The sequence below is a fragment of the Corvus moneduloides genome, chromosome 2 (assembly GCF_009650955.1).
Source record: "Corvus moneduloides isolate bCorMon1 chromosome 2, bCorMon1.pri, whole genome shotgun sequence".
In the NCBI taxonomy this organism is placed as follows: Eukaryota; Metazoa; Chordata; class Aves; order Passeriformes; family Corvidae; genus Corvus; species Corvus moneduloides.
The window spans coordinates 94,667,631-94,691,926 of NC_045477.1; the positions used below are offsets into that span (position 1 = coordinate 94,667,631).

The following is a 24,296-nucleotide window of genomic DNA, read 5'->3' on the forward strand; positions in this document are numbered from 1 at the left end:
TTGCATTGCTAGTTCAAGCTGCTGAAGTCCTGTATTTCTCCCATGTAACTCATGCAAGAAAAACACCAGGTCAAGCATGCTATGAGAGGGTCAGGATGCTAATAGGAGATGAAAACATGAATAGATGACAAACATTTGTAGTGCAGATTTCCTGTCTCCATATGTAAGCCAGATCTGACCTCTGCAAACTGTGGGGGGGTGGCTGCATTCCCCCACAGTGCAGTACTCAGTTTGTATGACGAGCTTGAGAAAAAGATGCCATCCACAAGTGAAATGGCTGTTGAATACGATGTGGCAGATCTGTGTCCCAAGATGCAGCAAAACAAGTCACTGACCAACATTAAATGTGGCATCCTTTTAACAGTTTCTCCTTATATTTGATTTTGATAGTGGGAAACTACAATTAACACCATAAATAGACTAGTTACTAGTGACTGTTCCTAAGCAAGAACCTCTAATTTTCCTCCACCAGACCCTTCTCCTTCAATTATTGGTCAGAAGATAATGCAATTTGTACATTTAATAACAGTTTGAATATACTACTGTGGTGGATTGTCCCTGGCCAGATGCTAGGTACACACCAAAGCCACTCTATCACTCCCCTCTTCAGAGGAGAGGACAGGGAGAGGAAATACTGCAAAAGGCTCATGTGTCAAGATAAGGACAAGAAGAGATCTGACTACCACCAGTTACCATCAAGGGCAAAATGGACTCAGCTTGGGGGAATTAGTTGAATTTATTAATTAGCAAATCAGAGTAGGATAATGAAAAATAAACCCAAATTTTATAAACACTGTCCCTTCACCCCTCCCTTCTTCCCAGGCTCACCTTTACTCCCCATTTTCTATTTCTCTTCCCGCAGTCACACAGGGAGATAGGGAATGGAAGCTGCTGTCAGTTCATCACATATTGTCTCTGCTGTTCCTTCTTCTGAGGAGGAAAGAATCTTCACGCTCTTCTGCTCCAGTGGAGGGTCCCTCCCATAGGAGGCAATTCGTCATAAACTTCTCCAGCATGAGTCCTTCCCACAGGCTGCAGTTCATCATGAACGACTCCAGCATGTGTCCCTTTGAACTGGGTGCAGTCATTCAGGAGCAATTGCTGCAGTGTGGGTCCCCCACAGGGTCACAAGGCCTGCCACAAACCTGCTGCAGCGTGAGCTCCTCTCTCTATGGGGCCACACGTCCCACCAGGAGCCTGCTCCAGAGTGGGCTTCCCATGGAGTCATAGCTTCCTTCAGACATCCCCCTGTGCTGGAACTGGGGTCCTCCACAGGCTGCAGATGGGGATATCTACTCCCCCATGGACCTCCATGGGCTGCATGCCTGACTCACCATGATCTTCCCACCACAGGCTGCAGGGGAAACCCTGCTCTGGCACCTAGAGCACCTTGTCCCCCTCCTTCACTGACCTTGGTGTGTGCAAGGCTGTTGTTCTCATATATTCTCCCTCCTCTCTTCTCTGAATGCTGTTGCACAGTAACTTTCCCCTCCCCTTAAATCCAGAGGCGCTACCAGCATCGCTGATGGGCTCGGCCTTGGCCAGCAGCAGGTTGATCTTGGAGCCAGCTGGCATTGGCTCCATCAAATACAGGGGAACCTTCTGGCAGCTTCTCACAGAAGCCCTGTAGCTACCCCTGTAGTCCTGCCAGTACCAAAACCTGGCCATGCAAACCCAATACAACAGCTAAAAGATGAAGTTATTATAATTTTATTTGGGGAAAAAAAAAAAAAAAAGAAAAAAACGAGAAAGAAAAGAGAAAAAAACAACTTTGAAGCTAATAATCAAAAGATTAGAGAAAGGATATCTTTTAATTAATTTCAAACCCTGGATTGAGTATTAAATAGAAACATGAAAGAAAGATTTCCAATTGGAAGGGCTGGTAACTGAAGAGTCTTCACTCTCTTGAGGATTACCATTTAATTTTAAACATTGATTTAAAATAAATGATGGTACAGTCCCCAAGGAAAGATGTATTTCAGTTGTAAACATAAGAGTGATGTATAATAAATGAAATATATAACATTCTCCTTGAGGAGTTTTTTACTTTATTGTGCAATCATGCTACGGGAATAATTTATACCTTTTAACTTGAATCTCAGACAAAAGCTATCAGGTATCTTTCTGTAATCAGTTTTTCCTTTATTTATTTGCCTATATTTACATATTTGCAAATCTGTCTGTGATGTCAGTTCTTCTATCAATGCCTGCGAGGGTACATGATAGATGGGGAAGGTTTACTCTGGATTATCATCTGAATGACAAGGGTCTCATAACAGGCCTGACCGAGTACCTCACCTTATAGAAAGCCTCCTACTTCCTCACCTCACAGTCGGTTTCCTCACTTATCATAACCACTGCAGCCTTTCTCATTCATGACTGTATTCGTCAGCTCTTCACTCTGTCGTAGTCCTCCCATTTTCCAATTTCTTGTTCCTAAGTATTAAGATATATTGTACCCTAGTTCTAGGAGAAGCACCTTTTCCGCTTCATTTGTTTTGTGTCCTGTCAGCATCTAGGTGAACACAATAATTAATTATGAATAGTTTCTTCAGTACTGCTTTTAGGGATTCTTTTTCTAGGTCTTCCCATTCCGCTTTTTTTTTTTTTTAATTTACAGAGAAAAGAAAAGTGACCGCCAATTTTATTGGGCAAAAGTTTGCTTTAAGTAATTTTCCTCTTAGGGAAAACATATGCTCTATCAACTCAGCTCTTGAGATCTGTTTCTAAGGCTTCAGGCTTTATATTTGTCCAGCTGAAAGACAAAGACTTGTTCAGTATTTAGCCGTCCAGACAAGACTCCGTCTTCTGATCTCCTAAATCTTACTTTTCCTGAGACTTTCTTTGCTCCAAGAGGGAAAATAGAAGCACTTCCTGAGGTGGGTGAGGCACAGCTTAGGAGGCACTATGAAAACCAGAACAAATACTTCTTAATGGGTTCTGATGGTTTCCACAATCTATACAAGACATAGATAGTAAAGTGTGAATGCACATTCAGATGGATGATGTCTTCCAACAATACTTGCTTTCTCTGCCCTATTTTGTAAAAATTCAGTATTTGCTGTTTTCAGAAGACAACTGCTATTTTTTTCTTATTGTTTGGATACTACTGCATCTTGTCCTTATAGAAGGGTTTTGGATCAAAAGTACTTTGTAACTTCAGTTTCTTTGACACACTGCAGTGGAAGGTGAATGAAGAGATAGAAGGTGGAGAATATTTCCTAATTAATTACAATATTATTAAAGTAATTATAGTTGTGACATATTACTTGAGGATTAGTCATCTCACCATGGAAATTCTTTTGCACACAAAGCCACATGTGGAGAGTTGCTTTCTTTGAGCTCATTCTACACACCACGCTTTTGGATACTTGGCAATTTTGGTTATATGGAGATTTCAGTACAGCTAATAATGTGAATAAAATGAAAACTTCCCCCCTATTCTCCACACTTAGACCACTAGACAGCATAATAAAATGTGTTGTGTGAAATATTAACAGCATTGGAGCAATAATTCTTCACTGAATATATGGCTGGAATTAGAAGTGCAAGGAACACACATTGAGGACCCTTAATATTTCCCTGTCTAAAGACTGATGCACTCATGGAAGTAAAATGTTACTTCATCATAGTGCAAACTGGCAATTGTTCCCTTTCCCAGACTTATTTCTAATAATCTGAGGAGAAAAGACAATTGTATTTTTAACATTCTTCCCCTGAGTCAAGTTTCAAATAAGTGCATAAATACCTGCCATTCAAAAACCAGCAGATTTGGTGTGTTTGAACAAGCCATCATCTTGGATTGGTTATGAGACCAATCAGTTGCTCAAGGATCCTGTATGGACCTGAGATCTTATCTTGGTGAAAGAATCCCAGCCTTTAACTTCTGCTGTACCAGCTGGATGGGGTATTGGTGATTAGTTATCAGTCCTAGCGTCAGCCTCAATGAGAGAATATCTGCCATTCTTCGTTTCCAAACCTTTAAATATTGGTCAGGCAGACAAACCTTGCCCATCAGAGACACAGTGCCATCTGTCTTCCCCGGGACCCTCTGCCCAAGAGCTGGATATGGTGTCAGTCACTACTGGCCTTCAGGGAGGTACGAGCTGTCACTAGGCTCACCAGGGGCAGATGAAGAAAGTGGGTCCCTTGTGTTTGCTGAATACATTGCTTTTTGAACATTAAAAGGTGGTGAATTTGTACTTGAAACTCCTATCAAGGAAGATAAACAGAAGTAGGAAACTCTCTTGCCTGCTGTGTTTCTGAAGAGACTGAGTTCCCAGCCCAGCACCACTGCAAGCCAGAATGAAACAAGTGGCCTAAAACTCCCATGAGACATGCTGATTCAGCATGTCTTCTGTAGCCTGGTTTCCAACCCCTGCCTCCTGGCCATTTTCTCCCAGGACACCTCCAGGAGAGGGCAGCAATGGATCTGCTGGCTACTTTTCCCCTGAGATGAAGCACCCCTTGCCCGCCCTCCCCCCATTGCACACACCCTTTCTCCATTGGGTGCCAGTAGGCATAGCAAGTCCCTGGTCTTGCCTCAGGGGTTACTCAAGCCATTTGGACTTTTCCTTACTAGTTAATAATTATGGAAAGTTCTTTCCAAAGGTACTTAGGTTTACTGCTCCACGGCTTCTGTTTTAAGACAAGCACTCTGATACTAAATCCTGTGTTACAACTCATGGACACCTGAGTTTCACTGCAGTACTGCATGCACCTCTGCTTTTTATGCTGCGGTCCCCACAGGGATGCTCACTAGTAGAGATGAGCACCAACAATCAACAATTACATTATCCAAAAGATCTTTTTTTCTGTATTAGAGAAAAACCTTATTAAATTTGAATAAATAGCAAAGGAGGAGGCCTTTTTTTCCCCCCTCAAACCTTCATTTTTTTGTTCTTTTGTTTCAGAAAGTTCTTCCCTTACTATTGTTGTGACAGGGTTTCTCTAGTCTGAAAAGTATGTAACAAACTACAGATAGGAACATTTATAAAAATGAAGCATTAATTACTGTTAGCTTATTTTAAGTAAAACACTACTAAAATTATTTCAGACAAATAACATTAGTGTGATAAAAGGAGACCTTAGATGTTCACAACAGCATTACAAATAGGTTAGTATATCTTAAAAGCTAGAATTCTAGGCTTTAGTCTGAGTCAGGCAGAAATTATCCGACACTTTTATTTTAAAATTTGAGCCAAATCTGATAGTTCTTTAAAAACGTTTCTGCAGAGAAACTTAAATATCTTCTATCTGCTTATTGTGCAGAAGATAGCCCAAAATATTTGCCATCTTTATGATTATGAGGGAATTTTCAAAACCCTGCAAGGCAAAGAGAAGATAAAAAGCTTAAAAATCAATCATTTGGAGAGAAGTTGTATTGATTCCAAAAACTTCAGGGCTCATGTGATGAGCTTTAAGCCTCTCACCAATTGTGTGGCACCATGCAGAAATCTGCCAAAACAACACAGTTTGGTGCTCATTGTATCCTAATTAATACTATAATGAGTTTCCTTAGATAGCCAAATCCTTAATCAGCCCTATCAAAACTATGTCTGTTCAGAGAAAGACTCGTGTTAATTCTGCTTAATTCCTGACAGTGGTTAAGCACCATTAATACTCCATAATTTCATTGTATGTTATTGTAATCATATCAGCATATATCTCGGCAGCTACAGAAGGCTCAATAGGCTGTTCATGAATTATCAGTCACGTGGTTCTGTTTCTCTAAGAGACTATCTTCCATCACAGCCAGACCTCCTCTGCCCTCCCCACAGTCAGTAGCCTAAGCAGGTATTAATAAAGGTCTCCTTTTTAAAATTGCACTGCTCTAAATGGTCTTTAAGGGACCCAGCAGTAATCTCAAGATCCCTATATTTTAGCAGGAAGGCAGGACAGAGGAATTAATAAGAGCCCTTTCTGTGTAAACTGCTCCCTGCTCTAAGGCTATATCCTGATGTCAGGGCGCTAAGAGAATTTTAAATGCACAGGATGGATTGTTTGTGTTGCGAAAGCGAAACAGGGGGCAAAGGCTAAGAGACTTGAGAAAATTGAAAGACTGCCAGGGATGCTGGGATGCAAATAGCAACAAAACAGGGATAAATGCTCCTGCTCACATATGCAGGAGTCCTGCAGAAGGGAAAAAAAAAGAGAAAAAAAAAAAAAAAAAGGGGTTATTAATTTTCACCAGGCTGTATCTTACAGCTGGTAGCTCAGCATCAGTTTTTGGTGTAATGAAAATGGTCTGAGCAGAAGATAAATGGTTCATAAAGTGGACCATTTAGATGCAATCGAGGCTCAATCTGGTCAGTGACTAATCACGTCCCCCCAGTAAAGCTGAATTCCACTAGCAGACTTTTTTTTTTTCCTGCTGTACCAGTGAATTGTAGTCGGGTCTAAGTTCAAGGCAGGCAGAGAATTATCTTGATTTATTAGAGCGCTGCCTGGCCGTGCCACTCGCGCTGCTGTGGCTTTGTGGGCTTCTGCCCTGTTGCTGTCGGAGTGTAATTTTTACTGTTCCCCTGTGACTAGTACACGGCATCATTTTCAGCCGCTAGAAAAATGGGCTGCTTTTGCACCTGTAATTTTTCTTCTTTTGCTGCTGAAGGTATATAATATATCTCTAAAGTGCGTAATAAGTTTCTGAAAAACGTGTTTTTAAAAGAAATTGATTCCAATGGTTTATAAGCCTGAGCAAGGCCACATAAGGAAATGCACCAGATTGCAAAGGTATGCTTGGTTGAAAAGGCAGCCATTTTTTTTTCCCTTCCATTTAGTAAATTCAGACTTCCAGTCCAGGGTGTAATTTCAGGCATTTTCTATACAGTAGCTGCTTCTCATAATGAACTCTGATCAAATAAAAATGTTGTTTATATTGAGACTTTACAAGTCCTGATTAAATATAAAATAGAGTAAAATCTCTCATAATGACATTTAATTGTGAGAAAGAAAAGATTCCAATATAAGAGCGTTCAGCTGCATTTGTTCAATGTTCCTTTGCATAATGCCATTTATAGATAGTTCAATTATGACATTATTATGAGCAGCATATGAGTAACTAACTGGTTTGTCGTATTTTTAGACCTATGGAGAAAGAACTTGGGTAGGAACTACATCATTTCTGGTGGGAGTTTTTTCACAAAAGGGACATTATTTCTGCTGAGATTTGCAATGGCAATTTGTTTAATTATGCCTGACGTTTCACCCATGATTCTGTGAGAATCTTCACAAAAAGTGGGAGGAGGGAGGAGGACGAGGAAGGGGGAAAGCCCCAGCTTACCTTCTGGAGAGAAAAGAACAAACAAACGGAATAATTTAAATATAGGTGCTAATATATTTTCCCCAAGCCAGTTTGTTCCAGGCACTGGAAGAAGACAAGCTGGTGAGGGCTTTTGTTTTTTTTTCCTCTGAAGAATCTGACAGATGTGATAGGTAAACTATCAGGGCTAAGCAGGCAAGAATGTTACTGTAAACCCTGGTGGCAATATATCTTCCGCAAGTAGAGTTCAGTTCCTCAGCTGTAGCTGAATATTTTTTGAAGTAGAGTTGGTTTTATGAAGTGGAAGTATGAAAATGAGCATATCTGATCTGAGGTTTGTAATTAATTAATTCAAGATCAGCTTCCCTATGCTGTCTTTCACCCATTTTTTATCTATAAGGGAATCCTTGGCTTACTCAGTTTGGGGCAGGTTAGGTTATTTCTTTTCCCTTCTTTTTTTTCTTTTTTACCTTTTTTTTTTTTAATAAATTCTTTACTTTTAATGTTGCTGGAACTAGAAGGAACAGCATAAACAAAAGGTAAACCAGTAGGTAATGACTACATAAATATATACAAGCTGAGATGATGTCCCTTGCACACATGTAAAGCAGCTCCATGTGCTGAGCAGAACTCCCAGTCTGTTGGCTCCACAGGGTAGGAGCAAATCTGGAAAGTACAGAACAGGTTCATTTCCCCATTTCTGTGTTGCAAATAATTTCTGAACCAATGCCACCACTCTGGCTTTTCAGATTTAATCTGGTGTTACCAGAGGTTGTAAGACTATGGTATTATCTAGGACATTAGAAACAGGAAATGACTACAGATCTTCCCCCTTCAAAAAAAAGCCTCCAAATACTTCATAGAGCACCTTCCAGTGCACGATTTAATGATTTTTTTTATTCTGACATTGAGGTTGCCTAAGGACCTCATGACCCTGAAGAAGCAAATTCAAATTACTCTTCTCATCCTATGCTCCAGAAGTAAGTCTGAAATATCCAGAGAGTGATCTGAAGTTGTACCACCATCCAATGGCTGGAAAGACTCCTTTCAGCAACATTAGGTTTTTATGCTAATCTGCCAGGCTTTCCTCATTATCACATTTACATTTTCATACCTGCTGTTTCTTTCTTTTCTTTCTCTGGTGACAAAGACCCCAGCAAAGCAAAGCCAGTGCAGATAAAGGCTTGAAAACAAATCTAACAGTCATTAAGGACAGCAGTGTGGTGATTTTGGTGCTCATCCGCTCATTTCATGCAAGCTTCTAAGTAACCACCATGGTGCAGCTGTCAATCACTGTCAGCAATGGGCCAGAAATGAACTGTGAATTCAACACCCTTCTAATCTTGGGCGGGGGAAGGCCACACAGACACGCAGATACTTTGGGTGCCAAACAATATCCTTCCAGTTCCTGCTTGACCGTGACCCAAATGTCATGTTATCCATTTCATGTACTCAGAAATATGTTCAATCTCAGTAAGGCATTCCATTCAAGTTCCATTCAAAAATCTGGCCTTTTCAGGGCACAGAGTCCCCAGACCAAACTTCAAGCCCTCATCTGACAACATCCTCAAGCCATCTCCAAACTTGAGTAATAATTTGAGCCAGAAATGAAACAGAAGCAGAGTCAGTCCCCTGGAGGTAAAAAGCTCCTCAACACCTTATTAGCCAGGCCTCGATCAAATTTGGCTCACTTTGATCATTTGTTGCCAATCTCTTATGCCTGAGAAGAATTCTTTTGCCCCAAAGGCAAAGGGAGGCAGGAAAAAGAAGAAGAGCTTTCACCTGTTCGTTCTTTATTTGTAGTAATAATTCATATTTCTGAAAGCATGTATTGCTAAGAAAAAGGGACCATTTTCAGTGGTCACAAAATGATGCTTTTACTCCTCCTTAATGTGACTTTTCAGGAAGAAAATTTTTTCAAGTATAAATAAGAAGCAGTTATTCAAGACATTTTTATTTATTAATAGTTAGATTCTTTCTCTAAAAGAACCAACACAAACCCGCCATAACACCTTGATTGCATTACTACTTCATATTTGCCTGCATAAATAAACCTGACGTTTTACTGCAAGAGAGGCAGCTATTTTAAAGATGGCAAAATGTCAGCTCTTGGATGGTTGGTTTCATTTAACAGGGCTCCACATGAATTTATGAACTGTTCCATAACATCTTCTCCCTGCATCAAATGGCAGACTTTGGGCAGAAACCCAATGTATGTTTAGCTAATGTATAACAAACAGAGTATTTACATAGTCAGTGGACCCTATTAGGTATTAAGAATGGTCTCTTTCTAAATTTACTGTTAATTCCCTTCTGCAACAACCTAACTGAAGTGCTTGCTTCTCAGAGAAAGCTAAGAAAATGTGCATCTACTCTCATGTGTGTATAGGTCTTTTCTTTCATTTTAAAATCTCTTTAACAAAACTTGTGACAGTTATTTTCTTTTGCTGCAAGAGTGAGAATGTAGTTTAAGATATTGTTTCCTGACTTTAAAGGTGCCTTGTGGTTTTTAAGGATATTTCAGCAGCTAAAGAAATTCTACCGCAGACACAATGTACCAGTTCATTTCTTAAGCAATAAATGGCAAGCAGGGTGGTGCTGAATAAGCATGCTTATATGGAATTTCTCTTTGAAAAGACCACTAGTTAGGCCCTATAACACTTCAGTTGATATTTCCACAGTGCAAACACGATAGTGGAAATTAAGTTGCCCCAGCAAATTCAGTTTAGGAGAAATTTGTTATGAATAAAATGCTGCTGCTGGCCTTAGAACATTGAATTTATCCACCAAATAATATCTTAGAAATACCACTTCAGAAGAAATCAGCTCTAAATAATTGATAAATTTGGTTTGTTTAGAAACCTTTTGACCCCTGTAATAGAAAGTAAAAACACATTTCAGTTATTAAAGTCACATATATTCCCTCTGGTAGGGGAAGCTTTTAATTTTAAGCTGGTCTCTGTTGGGGCCATTTGATAAAGCTTGGAAAAACCTTTTCAACTGCTGCTGGTGGATTTGGGTCAGCTTCCCTTGGGAAAATGGCAAAAGATAAATTTCTAGCTTTTCATAACACATAAGAAAACTTCAGAGATTTTAAACATCAAGAACTATTGGAACTGAAAGACACAGTTTCTCTTTTGTTTCTCCCCCTCCTCCTCCTGCTCCTTCTTCTCTTTTATTTCCAAAAAGAGCTTTAAATTCTCTTGTTGTTTTAATTTTTTTTTTTTTTTTTTGGACTATGGAGGTTAGAAAGTTTCGACCTCTCTAACTGCACTACCAGTGGTCCTTATTAGCCTAAGACTTATTTTGAGATAGAAATATCATTATGTGGTTTTTGTTTTTAAATGGAGCCATTTCATTCTACTGGCTTCAAAGCCAAGAGCAAAATAAAAACCCTCTATCGCTCTTTTTTTTTTTTTAATGCATTTCTTAAACTTTGCTTCAGTCACTGTTACCAGAACTTTATGTCCACAAATATAAGTCAGTCTCATTTCCCCAGGACAGTAATCACAGTTTATGAATGAGGGCACTGATTCTACAGGGATTGCCAAAATGTACCTGACCTCACTTCACTGCTGTTTCTCAACAGGGAAAGAAATGGGGGTAAAAGAGAAAAAAACCTACTTAATACTTATGAAAACAGAAAGACATAATAACACCCCACGGTCAAATATTTAAGTAGCCACTTCCACATAAAACAAATACTCACAGGCAGCAAGGCAGATTGTGCCGCCCTCTGAACCTCATACCTGCAGACGCCCCTGCACATATTTGCAAAGGTTGCTGCTGTTCTTTGTCCCTTCAGGAGCTGCCTCCAAGAAACAACATCTGCAGACTTTGTGGGGAACATCCATTTCTATACATTCATCTGAGACTACAAAATTCAGTTCATATAAATTACTGAATGGCCATCATCCAACAGAAACAACCACCTCCCTCTGATAGCCTGAGCTGAACAAGAACAAGCATCCTAGAGGATAAAAATCTATGTATTTTCTTACAGGCTCTAAAACAATTCAGCCTCTCTTCCCTGTTGTCATTTAGACTAAAGTATGTTTCCCTGGAATATATTTGTGAGCAGTGAGACACTGGTAGATGGCTCTAGCAAGCTGAATTCCTCTTCCTGAATTTCATGGTGAATGAAGCATTGGCACTTTTGAAACTACAGAACAGCTGAATTTTTTGATAACTGGACAAGTCCCTAACAATCCTGCTTACCTACAGCCTGTGAAGAGTGCTCAGGAACAAACTGGTAGAAGTCAAGCTTTCCTCCTAGACAACTAGCCTTTCTTGAGCAGCCAGTTCTTTCTTTTTGCCTCTTCATGCTTGGTTGCTATTCCCAGTGTAAGACACTTTGTTGCACGGATGCAGTGGTAAATTATTAAAAGGGTCTCTCCCAGGTATTCGTTCATGCAGTCACAAATTATGTGTTCATGTACCTCTGCCTATTCTTGGCAGGTGCAGCTCCTCTGTGAGTACTTTAGCAATTCAAACACCTGCATTATTTCATTACTTTAGAGCTGTTATTCAAAGAGTTGCACCTACACCCCATTAGCACCCTCAGAGGGAGGCCAACTCTTGGTAATTTATGTTGTGGAGGGATTGCCACCTTGGAGAAGAAAGATAACATGCAGAAAGCTAGGCTGTGATTTTACAGCCACAACACTATTCCAGCTTCTCAAAGAAACACACATAGCACACATCTTCATGGTCACTTGGTCCACTTGGATGAGTGAAAGGGGCTTCTTTGTGTTTACTGTGCACTCAATGTTCACACAGGAAATAGCTGAGGAGCCGCCAGTATTTTAAAAGGTGACAGGCTGGAGTATTCATGGTGTTTTCCTTGTGCAGGAATGTCTTGGAAGGCTGTGACATTTTGAATTGGAAATTTCTTATTTATTTTTTTTAGCTGTTCCCCCATGCTTCTTTCTCTCTCTTCCACCCACCTTATCATAACCTCCAGCTCATAGACAACTGTTGGATGATTCCCTTCCACTGCCTTTCTCATACTTCAGTAGGCTGACTCTTCCCACCTACTGCATCACACAAACTACAGCTGGCTAATTCCTCGCCCCTAATGATTGCTAGCAGTACCTTCCCACACATATGCACCGGCACATATTCACCTGCTAGAAACCTCTTTATGCTCTTCATCATCTGAAACAAATCTGTTTCTGGCCAAAACAATTGGGTGTTTACACCAGTTACAGAGGAAAGAGCCAGTGTATGCAAAGCGTGATTGTTACAGTTACATTACAGTTGCCACAAGTGATTAGCTGGAAGAAAAATCACCAGGTAAGCAAGAGTACTGAAACATTTTTAAATTTATGTAGAAACTAAAACATGAGCAAAAACTTCTTTAAACTGATTGCCCAATAGCAAAATGTCCCAAGTCACAAGGGAGCAGAAATATGCTCTGTTGGGAGGGAAAGAAAAAAAAAAACTTGCAATTATTTCTGTCAACAAGCACGTCTTCCAGAATACATACGAAAGTAAAGCCAATCAAGTTCAAATATGCAGTGTCTGATCATAGTGAAATTCAGAAACCATTTTGCACAATCCTTTTTTAAAGGCAAAAACCAGTGGAAATAAAGTGATACTGTTAAGAATAGAAAATTTTTAGTATCTTTATATATTTAATATACTTGATAGTTTCTTCTGTAAGACAAATTTTCCAGAGTACCTGTCTATTGAGTAGAAAAAGAAGAAAGCCAGAGTAAAATGAGAAGTCCAGCATACAGCTGACCATTTTCCACACAAATTAATTGCAAATGAAAACACAAAACAGATCTACCTTTTCAGTACTAGAAGAGGGTAACTCCAGCTGAATATTCACCAGAAGAGGCAAAATTATCCACAGGATAAAAATATTGTAACACCATAATAATGAAACAAGCACTTTGACACTGTGTAAAGAACACCACTGTGTCATTGTCATTAAAAGCAAGAAACCAGGGATGGTAGCATTATCCCTCATTCTTCTCTACGTAATTAGAAAACAGAATCCAAGATGTCTTATCAAAAATAAAACATGTAACAACAAAATCAGCAGTAAATACTGCAAAGCAAATGCAAACAAAGCACTGAAACCTCATGAGATCCATGACCATGTCAGCCTAGTGTTGGAACAGATTTATTTGAATGAAACTGGAAGGATTACCTCTTGTAATGATTATTTCTTGAGTATTTTTTAAATTGAGCTGTTGAACCTCCCATTGATGCAACAATGTAATGACACATTGAAAATCACAGTTTGCTCATCACAGGATTCCAGATGAGTTAATAGCAGATAATTGCACACATTTTGCAAGCACGTCATTTCAACAGTTCTCTTTGATATTACGATTTAAGTGCACCTTGTAAACTCTGGCTATGTACAGGCAAGTGTGTTGGAAATACACTGTTTCCAAAGAGAAATGAACTTAAAACAAGAAGATTAAAAACAAGCCAAAACCCAACAATCCAACCAAAAAGCCTACATTTTCTAGGTTAGAACATTTTGATCACAGAGGCATAAATGTTGGTGTCAAAACAAGTTCTCTGAATAAAAGTTGTTTAAACATAAGTTAGCTTCAAAAGAAAATACACATAAGCCGGAAGCAAGCAAACATGGGGACAAAAATGCCATAAGTTCTCTGCATTAGCAGCAGAACTACTGCCAGGAGTTACATCACCAGCACCAAGACTACATGCCATCATTGTTTGTGATACTGGTGAAATAAAAGCCTTTAGAGAGCACCCAGGTGGATACTACTGCTCTGCTTCTTGAGGTAACACAGATGCAGCCTTCTATGTCTCACTAACTGTGGCTCCTGGATGGAAGGGAGAAGAAAATTTTGAGGCATAATGCACTTTGTCCTAAGTTAAACACCTTAAACAAGTTTACCTTCAGTTGGGTAAATCTCACTCAAACTCACCAGCCATGCCATAAAACAAAGCAACACACAAACACAGGTGCACACACTACATCAGAATGCAAATTCACTTTGACAACTGCATTTGCCATAACAAAATAAATTGTTTGGGGAAAGAAAGAGACCAGATGATTTGAATATCAGTTACTGACAGTTGTCCTAAGTTCCACCTGAGACATTTCTATTCATGTGTGTGTTATGAATAAGTGTCACAAGTTGGTAATATCTTCATTTCAGCTGGTTTCATTACCTGCATTTCATTTCCAAAAGAGTGGTGATACAGATCTCATGGCATCCACTGCAATTATAAAATTGATTTCTGCCCTCTTTATATCCGCAGAGAGGCTGAACGACCCTCCGAGCAGGGCTGCTTCTGAGCCTCTGCCCTGGTGCCAGTGTCTGCAGCTGTATGTCTCTTTAATTGGTGGTAGGAAGCGGGGTAATCATCAGAGCCCCGGTTTGTCTGCTTAACGCAGCGCTGCCGAGTGTGTGACACGTGCTGCCGAGCGTCGGCGTGGCTGGGGATTTGCAGCACATTCTTAGCCCTTTCCCTGCTGAAAGCAAATAGCAAGTTGGAGGAGGCATGTTCCCACAAGGCTTGGCACAGTGCTCGGTGCCTCCCCATGCTGCAGAAGACCACGTTAGCTGGAACTCTTACGTGCATTTAGCCATTAGGAATTTGGTTCACATTTCTGTCCTACCAGTAGCCTCACTAGAAAGCTACCATAACAAAGGTCTGAAGAAGCTAGTCTGTTTTATCAAATATAGATATTAGGACCCTTTATATCACACCAGTAAAGATTTCTACATTAGGTTAAAAACACTTTAAGCTTTGTGCATGAGTCTTTGAACTGCTGCTCTTCTGGAGTGAGTTGAAGGGAAGCTAGCAAGAACAATGTCAACTGTACCCATAAGCTGCCAAGTTCCTGGGAGCATATTTCATTTCAGAAACCCAAGGGAAAGTTAAAAAAAATCTCAGAATTCTGATATCAGGACAAATTCTGAAAGCAAAATATGGTTTATCTCTGAATTGTTTTAAAACTAAAGTCTGAAATGCCTCTAAACTAGAAATTTATTTTTCACTCAACTCTAGTTATGAAAAGTTTTGGTTGAAGATGAGTATGGTTCCCTTGATACATGTATATGTGTGGAGCTGGGGGTTCGTCTCAGAATCTGATGATTGTGAGTCCTGGGCAAAATCCACACCTGAGCACAGTGATCAGTATATGTCTATGCTAAGTGATGAAAAGCAAAATCAAGGTTTTCATTCCAGGGCAAAGAACATTATTCTGCAAAGTCTTGAGCAAGATCTTTCTGCATAAGAAGTAAAATATTTGGAGTGCGCAACACCTTCAGTGACTGAATTCACAATCTACACTAATGACATGGATTCTGTGGCTGTCATGGGCTCTAGGTAGTTCTTGAAAATGCTTAAATCCTGTAATTTTTTAACAAAGGAATGACATACGTGACCTAAGATTGAGTTTAGTGGATAGCACACACTATTTCTGAGCATAAGAACATATGAGATTCCAGGTTCACAAACTGCCAGGTGAAGTAGTTACTTGGACTGTAAAATCAAGCATCAAGCATATGGGATACACATCATAAGGTCACCCCAAGACAGACTACAATATCAGCCTTTTGGTTGTATGTGCTAACCTTCTCCTACCCTCTGAACAGCCCACCCTGAATACTGATTTAAACAGGATCAGTTGGAAAATGTAGTGTGATCATATGTAACACACATTTGCACCAGAACACATTCATGTAAAAGAGTCTAAATAAGGGTTCAGAGGCGTTTCTTAACTCTCAAGTACTAGCTCTTGCAGCCACAGGAAAGTTAATTTAAAGATAACTCTGCTGGGAATTATTTTACACTCCTTCTTATTTCTGGCATCGGAAGTTACACATGGATCTTGAACCTGCTGCATTGCAGTGCAGGATGCTATTGCTAGGATTGTTGAGAACTTTTAACTGTACACATGCACATTAGCTGAGGAAAGATGTTTTTGTGTGTGTTTGTGTGTGTGTGTTTGTGGGTGTGTGTGAATGAGGAAAACATCTTGAGTCTATAGTGTCGAGAAGCCTGTTCTGTTACCCCTTAAGCCAAGTATTTTAGGGATGGTTTGGGATGGAAACTGCTCAGTTTGGAATTTTATATAATGTAAGACCACAGACTTAACCTCTTCTTCCCCTGCCTTTCCATTTTCTTGTCTTCAGCTGGTTCAATCTGTGTCTCTTGGTGTTGGCAGTGTCAGTGTGAGCTTGGCCTGCAGCCTGGAGTCTACTAATGTTTTCCCAAGAGATAAAAATAAGAGAAGGGTAATGACAATTTTTTTCACTTTGCATCCTAAATGGAATTTTATGGGACAAAGAGAAGAGACTTCTGTGACCCAAAGGGATTTCCTCTGCTGAATACCAAACACCTTCTACAAACAACAGAAATGTGAGAGATTCTCAAAATAAAAGGTCACAGGGATTTTCTATAATAGAAAGGCTTTAACGACAGGGTGTTGTTACCAGCTGCCCTTACAGTGAATCAGGAAAAATCCTGGTGAAGGACTTCCTCAATATGTTTTTCTGCATTTCAAGGAGCTACTAATTTGAGGGATAGTCACTGGAATTGTCAGAGCTTGAGTCAGGGACCATGATGTACATTTAGTAGCAGCCCTGAATGCAGGGAAGGGAAATAAAAAAAGGACTCACAGCAGAAAGGGAGATGACCATTTTACTTGGACAGCTTGGTGGCAGCATGTCCAGGCTTGCTAAGGCAACATCCGTGTGTCAGACAGAGGGGCAGCATTTGTTTGAGTTCTGGGAAGAGCCCAACTTCCTTATGAGAAGAGCAGGGGAGGAATATGGCTGGCTAATGATTTCAGACTGCCTGAGGCAGTGAGCGACCTGGTAGCTGCAGAGAAAAGCAATTCTTTTTCTTCCCACCCACCACTTGAAAACATGGTATAAACAGCTATTTGTGACCAAATTTGGCTTAGAACACGGTCAAGGATGAATAAGACAGGGCAACAGGCACTTGCACTGTCGTGGTCATCCTTGCACCTCATTAGGTATCCACAGAAATGGGAGCTGCTTCTCTCTGTGGCTGGAAAGGAAGAAGACCCACAGCTCAACCAGGCCACCATCCACTCCAGAAGTTTGTGTGCCTTCAGGTGTTACTAGCACACGTGGCTGTAGAATAATATCAAGTCATTTCAGCATGTGAAGAACATACTAAGCTCTCCACATTCCTTCCTGTCCTTCTTTCTCCACTGCCCCTGGCTTCTAGCTATCATCCGCATCCAGCCATCACCACTGTCTTGCCCCACCTGCTCCTCCCCCATGGACTCACAAGCTCTATTTCTTCACTCTGGTCATAATTGCTTTATTTTTTTTCTGATCTGAGTACAGGAAGGCATAGGAAGAGGACTGCACTTGAACCCCATCCATTTTCAGGACAAAGAATCTGACTTTGAAATATGAAGAAACTGCAGCAAAGGGCCCCTCTCCGCCCCACAGAGGGGATGGGGGATGTGACACATTTGTCTGTGCTCAGGACATATCATGGACACAGCAGCCTGTTGGTGAGTTCAATCATATTAAAAGACAAGGATAACTAATAGGGACTTTGAATATTCAGTGGTATGAAAGTAACCTTGCCTTTTTATGTGTCCTTCCGTAGATAAAAAGAAGCAATATTGTTGGGATGCCTAGGATTTCAAAGTATTACTTCATATTAAGCAAAAAACACATCTTAAGGCACACATTATGGGTCCGGAAGAACACATCTTTCAGTCTTTGAGAGGTGTTTAAAATACTCTGGCAGATGAAAGTAAGAAAACATTAATTTCAGCTAGTCTTTCACTTTGATACGTGCCAATGAGTATAGAAATGCGAAAATGAAACAACTTAAGAATGTGTAGTTCAAATTACATATGAAAATGGTCCATTCAAAGTGTGGATTTAATCATTTTTGTCTTAGTCAGCTCATTCTTTCAAACACCCATTTCCCATTCCAGGTTACAATACTTATACTATAGTGTAGATTACTATAATTAACAGGTTAAACGCATGAAAACAGTTTTTTCCCCTTGATGTGCCTCTGGATCCTTTATTTTTGCTAGCAGTTATACAGTAAAGTCACTTCCTATGAAGGAGAAACAACTGCCGTGGGGTTTCTTAATGCTGCTAATGTTCTGTTCTTTCCCTCCAGTAATAACAGTAAGAAATTATTGTCTGTAAATAAAAGAATATAATGGAGAGTATATGTCAGGAGAAGTATGTTAAAAGCTGTATGTATAACATCCATAGGTACAGACTGCTTATGTTGACAGAGCAGCCAATGTTGGATTTTATTAAGATGCAATGAGAACCTTTCTAATCGCACTGCATAGAGAAGTCCTTTTCTGATCCAAAAGAACTCCTTCAGTTAACACGCAATTTAATTCTACAGAGTAACAAAGAAAATAGTCTATAAATACCTTTTGTTCTGTGATATTTACAGCAAATATCAACATTTTTGTTACTTTGTTTTCTTCACCAACAATGCCATGTGGCATGTCTGTAGATTTATTTATTTTTTAATCATATGTCCTGCTGGTTATAACATAACTTAATGTACCAGCTGCAATTAACAGACTGTCAAAGGATCAACCAACAAGTGCTGATAAGCTTCATTTAACTAATTTGAGGAGTGGAAGTTTGATTTTCTTTTTTTTTTTTTCCAGGAAGGTAGCTTGTTTCCTTATTTCCTGTCAAGTGAGCCAACTCCTGTGACCTGTAGTTAAAAGGGCCCTTTGTAATTAAGGCAGTGAGCTTCCAAGTGAACAGTTCTCACAGTAGGAGGGGGAGCAGGGGGGAAGAAGAAGAAGAAAAAAGCAACAAAAAAAAAAAAGGAGGATTCATGACACTGCTTAACTAACTAATCGGAGCTGAGCCAATCCATTTTCCTGCAGGCCAGTCAGTGTACCATGAGCACGCAGAATCTCGCCCTTCATTGGCTTCATGTCCATTTTATGGACCAGCGAGTCTATTAAGATCTTGGTGAGTGGCCCTATCTGAGGGCAGGGCTCTCTCTCCATCTGCCCATAGACTACCAGAAACTGATCAGCCGTGTTATATCAATAACGTTCTCACACCAGGTTGTGTAAATTGATCTTTTACAATTTCTCTCGGTGACAGTCTCTGTAACCAACAAGATAAATCATTCCTCCTGTGGCTTTTTTATTGATTGCTGAGACCTGTATAAAAATTACACTGCTCAAGCTGTAAAGTGAACATCCTCATAAAAGAAGACCTTCTATTTACAATCAAAATACATTTCGTCCAGATCAAGCACAGATTTACTATCCCAATACCATAAGAGACCAGAATTAACTGAAATTCAAAGCACCAACAAAGTAACCCACATAAACTTTTAAAATGTGAATGGTGCACCACAACATCAAGAAAAAAAGAAAAGAAAACAAACAAAAGCCAGACTTGCAAGGTTATAAAGTCCTGTTGAAGTAAAGGCAGTTGTAATAGCAAACCATCTGTTAAAAACAATGATGCAGAAGAAGCACAGCAACACAATCAGCCAGCTCTTTTTTTTTTTTTTTAATTGCTTGTACAAACACTAACACAAATTGCTTTCCAATATCCTTTTAGCATCCATGCAAATATATATATATTTAAATGGAATGGTAAGGCTTGAAGGCTTCTTACCTTTTCAGAAAAGAAATAATCTAGAACTTTGGAAGATCTGACAGCTGTAATATCATTCTAGGGAAATTGATTTAAGCTGCTGTATAGTATTGGCTTTACTGTTTTATTAAAGCAAATAGTCTAATGATGTCTGACACAGGCAATCAAATGTGTTCACAGTTTTTAGGCAGCATCAACTCTATAATGATTATATTCCTTCCACTTTATCCTATCATTTTAATTCTGGTAAAATAATCTCTAATTTCTGTTGCTTTAATTATTTAAAACCTATGCTAATATTGTTTAGAGACACAATTTACAAGGGTGTCTTTTGAAACAGGTGGACTTAAACTGAGAAAAACCGTTAAATGTTAAATCATCAAGCATGATGAAAGAACTAGCAAGTGATTTAGAGGACTGAAAACCAGATATGAAGTACCAATTCCATTGTCTTACTGACTCAGTCTATATTTTTTGGATAGGACACTTGTGAGCCAACACCTCAATTTATCCACCTATAAAAAGTTATTATAGTATCCAGAGGAAATGTGTCATTTCTGTATCATGCTAACTGAAATCAGTAGAGATACACCCAAGTCAGCTTTGTCCTCTGGGAAACTGTGAAGTTTAAATTAGTGTTCGCAAAGTAGTCTGAAACACTGGATGATGAGACCTTCAAAAATGCAAGCTTTTGTTATTATGATTCTCTGACACAAAAAATGAAGGATGCATTCAAGTATTTCATGTTATCAGAAAACTGTGCAGCCATGATCAGTGCTACCAAGGAGAACGTTGTACCAAATAGTCTCTCAAAATTAAGGATGTTGTTAAAGGCCCAGCACAGTTCCCATGAGGTGCTAAAAGTTATTCTTTCTTTCTGTTGAAATCAAAATCTGTGGTTGATGTAAATATCTGTGATGCTGGATGAAAGATAAAGTTTTTTTCTTTTTTGTAAATTGTGCACATGTAACCAGACATTACACGTTTAGAACTGCTAAGTACTAAACTATGCTAAATTATTTTAAATGACAAAACCATATGCTATTTTTGCTGTTTAGAAACTGGTGCATAAGAGAAACTTCAGAAAAAAATGTGCATCAATCTGAAAATTCAGAGTATGAAAATAATTAACTTTTTGCTAATGCTATAAGACTGTCTATAAAAGACAGCATCACCTCTCTATTTTCTCAGTGAGTGAGATGATTTTCCCACTTAAGTGAAAAGAAAGAAGGGAAGACATTGGTGGGGGGGGGGGACGGGGAGGTTGTTGTAATAAATATGGCTATGACTGCACTATTGTTGTCTTGATAGGGAGCTGACTTCAGAATAAAATCTGCTGGTGTTGTCCATTCATTTCTTTATTATTCTTCACAAGGTATTTTGAAAGGGAGAGAGTTAAAACACTATTTATTAGAAAAATTTGATTGGGGAAAGCCAGTTCAAGGTCCAGGACCTAAACAAAGGACCAGTGCAAACAAAGGATTGCATGAGGACAGTGAAAGTAGTAAAATATAAAAATTATGTTTAAAGAGCATATTTTGTCTTTATTTTGGAATACTATGGCAAAGTACTTGAATTATCCAAACTAGAAGATCGTCTTTTCATTATTAGCTTTATTGATATGCTTCCTCTTGCATCTTAGTGGTAAACTGATGATGACATCATCAGTATTTTTGGACACTGAGGGGTTTAGTTTGTTTCCTTTAGGCAAAAATGCAAAATAACCAGAGCTAATTTCTTGCAGCATCCTCTTGATTTCTCTTAATCCTGGACTGTGATGACTCTTCAAGCATCTCATTGGAAGCAATTGTGGGAAAAAGGCCATTCCCTTTTCAGCTGTTCTTCCAAACCCTAATGAGTTAACAATTGAAATACAGAAAGTTGCTTCGGAGGTCAGGAGAGTATATTCTACACAATGGTCACAGCATTTGAAACCATGACAGCACTATAAATTGACAAACTAAAGCAGAGCACTTGGTGGTCTGAAGTGGAGAAAAGAACATCAGCCAAGAGCAGTAAAAAGACAAGCCATGAAACCACACAGAAAAAAAATGAGTGATTTTTTTCAGATCACCTTGTTAGACTTTAGTGTATCAGAGGTCAGATGAGTAGAACAATAATAAGGTCCAAGGTTGAATACCAGCGGGGAAGCTTAACCCAGGAGCTCCAGGTCAACCATAAGTGAATGAGGTAGAACAGTGAAACAGTAGTCACCCAGGAAGGGAACGCACAAAAGTCAGCGGGTTAAGGGGAGGAGCCCAACAGTTATCAATTAGACTAAGAGAAAGCCCAGGCTTGAGCACCTGGGAGAGAAAAATAATTCCAGTGTGATGAAAGGAGATTTTCTCCTGTGCATGGTTCTTGTTCCTTGGTTTTCAGCTTTTGACAAATTTGAAATATGTGGAGCTAAAGTTATAAAATCTGTAGCAAATGAGAAGACACTGGCCAGTTGGATACATGTCTTAATGTGCATATGACAACGTTTTCACCCCATGCTGGACAGTCTGCTGAGATAAGGGAGGCATAAAAGTAAATTTCTTTTAAAAATATGACCAAACATGCGCACACATTCATATACAGGCATGCACACGTACACCACTGTAAGGGCAGTGCTTTTTAACTTCTTATTTTGTCTTCAGAAAATTACAATTCACACCAATTTTATTTTTAACTTATGAGGAGGAATTTCTTCTGATTTGTGAAGAAAATTGCTTCAAGTGATAAGTACGGAATATTTAAGTGACATTTTACAATGTAAAATGTATATATATATATATATGTGGTTATGCAACGTCCTCTTCCTATGAACACGCATCACCTAATTTAGTAGGAATTTTGCCATTGATTTCATTGGAACTAAAAGAGGCCCAAAGTAAAGCAGATCATGCCTGATATCTCACAGTTCAGAGCACGTTGAAAATATCCAAGTAAAGCTAGCCGCAACTATCCACTAATATGGGCACATGTCTTTTTGTGTTATGCAGATTTCCATTTATGATTGTTATAAGATATGAACAATTGTGGTATTACCTTTGTATGTGTCTGTGTGAGTGGAGTGGGGGTGAGGGGGTAGTGTGTGCATATGTCTACACGTGTAGAAGTTTTGTGTGATGTCTACCGTATGTACCTGAAATATTAGTCAGTCCTCATGAGCAATATGTGGTAAAAGAGCAAGGATGCATAATGTCAGCTAGAGTCAAACTCTAAACATACTCTCTTTGTAACCTACTACCCTGTTTTTCTATTTGTCTATTCTTAACCTCACATTTCTGAGGAATTATATAATTCTGGATGGCTGCTAAAACCAGCAAAATTCTTACAGGCAGAGTAAGTCTCAGCAGCTGTAATAAAGCACACAGTATCCCTACTATCCTCTGGTGTGTACATGCTACTTTTTGGGTTACAAAAGACCCATTGTCAAGGTATTGTGATAACTTTTAGAACTCCTTCTCTTTTGCTACTCCAGAACAACAGTACAACCGCAGATAAAGCAGAGGCTGACTGCTAAGCACACAGGTACACTCTGCTCCACAGGCAGTGCATTCCCACATGCACCAAAGAAGACAAAGAGATTACATTGCCAAGGGGCTGCCTTCTGCTTTAAACAAGATGAGTTTTCTGACATGAAAGCTCCTCCTACAAAGACTGAAACAGAGGAGTCTGGGGACAAAAATACCCAACCTTTTCTCAAGGGATTGTCAATGGTGGACCCTGAAATCTAACAGGACAGGAAAAAAATATGGTCCACTTAAAGAAGCTGGAAAAGTTTAGGAAAAGAATACGCACTGTAGTTTTCAAGCTCATGGTTGGGTATTATGCTTGTTTGGGAAAAATAGGTGAATATGAAGCTATGAATTTATTGCATATGGTAAAAGAAAAAGGGTATAACTTCTTCAAGAGTTCATTTCAAGATCTGCTTTGTCTAAAGGAAAAGATACTTGATATATTTCTCTCTAAATGGTTCTTCTTTTGTTGTCATTAGACTGTTGATTTAAATCCTGGAAATTATGGGAGTTCATGCCAGATGTAAGCAGGGGAATCAAGAAAAAGAGGATAAGAATGTCTCTTGTTTTAAGAGAGGAGATCCTTTATAGATAGTGTGCAGAAGTGTGGGTGGCAATAACATTTCTTTTGTGTGCAACACGGGAAGTTGGATTAACTAGCATTAGGATTTAATATGCTGTTCTTAGGGGAAAGTTTGTTTCTTTAACTTCACACGAGAGTGAAAGTGGTGCACCATTCAGTTTAATGAACATTTTTTCTTTCTTACAGAACAAGTTAGTTCCAAACTCAAGTTGATAACATCTCTCTGGGATGCTACTCACAGGAAGACATGTCATGGTTTGCAGTGTTCCAAAACAGTGTTGCATTTGCCCTTATGAGTCCCTAAAAGTACTCTGTATGCATTAAAGATCATATTTTAATATTTTTATACTGTA

The 24,296-nt window shown here is 39.2% G+C and overlaps 1 long non-coding RNA gene across 2 annotated transcripts in view; it reads left to right on the plus strand.

The window, feature by feature from the left end:
• Positions 1 to 24,296, plus strand: part of LOC116440092 — a 177,555-nt gene that overhangs the window by 94,485 nt on the left and 58,774 nt on the right. For both annotated transcript variants that reach the window (XR_004238407.1, XR_004238408.1), the window contains 2 exons: positions 17,584 to 17,756; positions 17,855 to 18,004. This is a non-coding gene — a long non-coding RNA (uncharacterized LOC116440092). The remainder of the gene's footprint in view (positions 1 to 17,583; positions 17,757 to 17,854; positions 18,005 to 24,296) is intronic.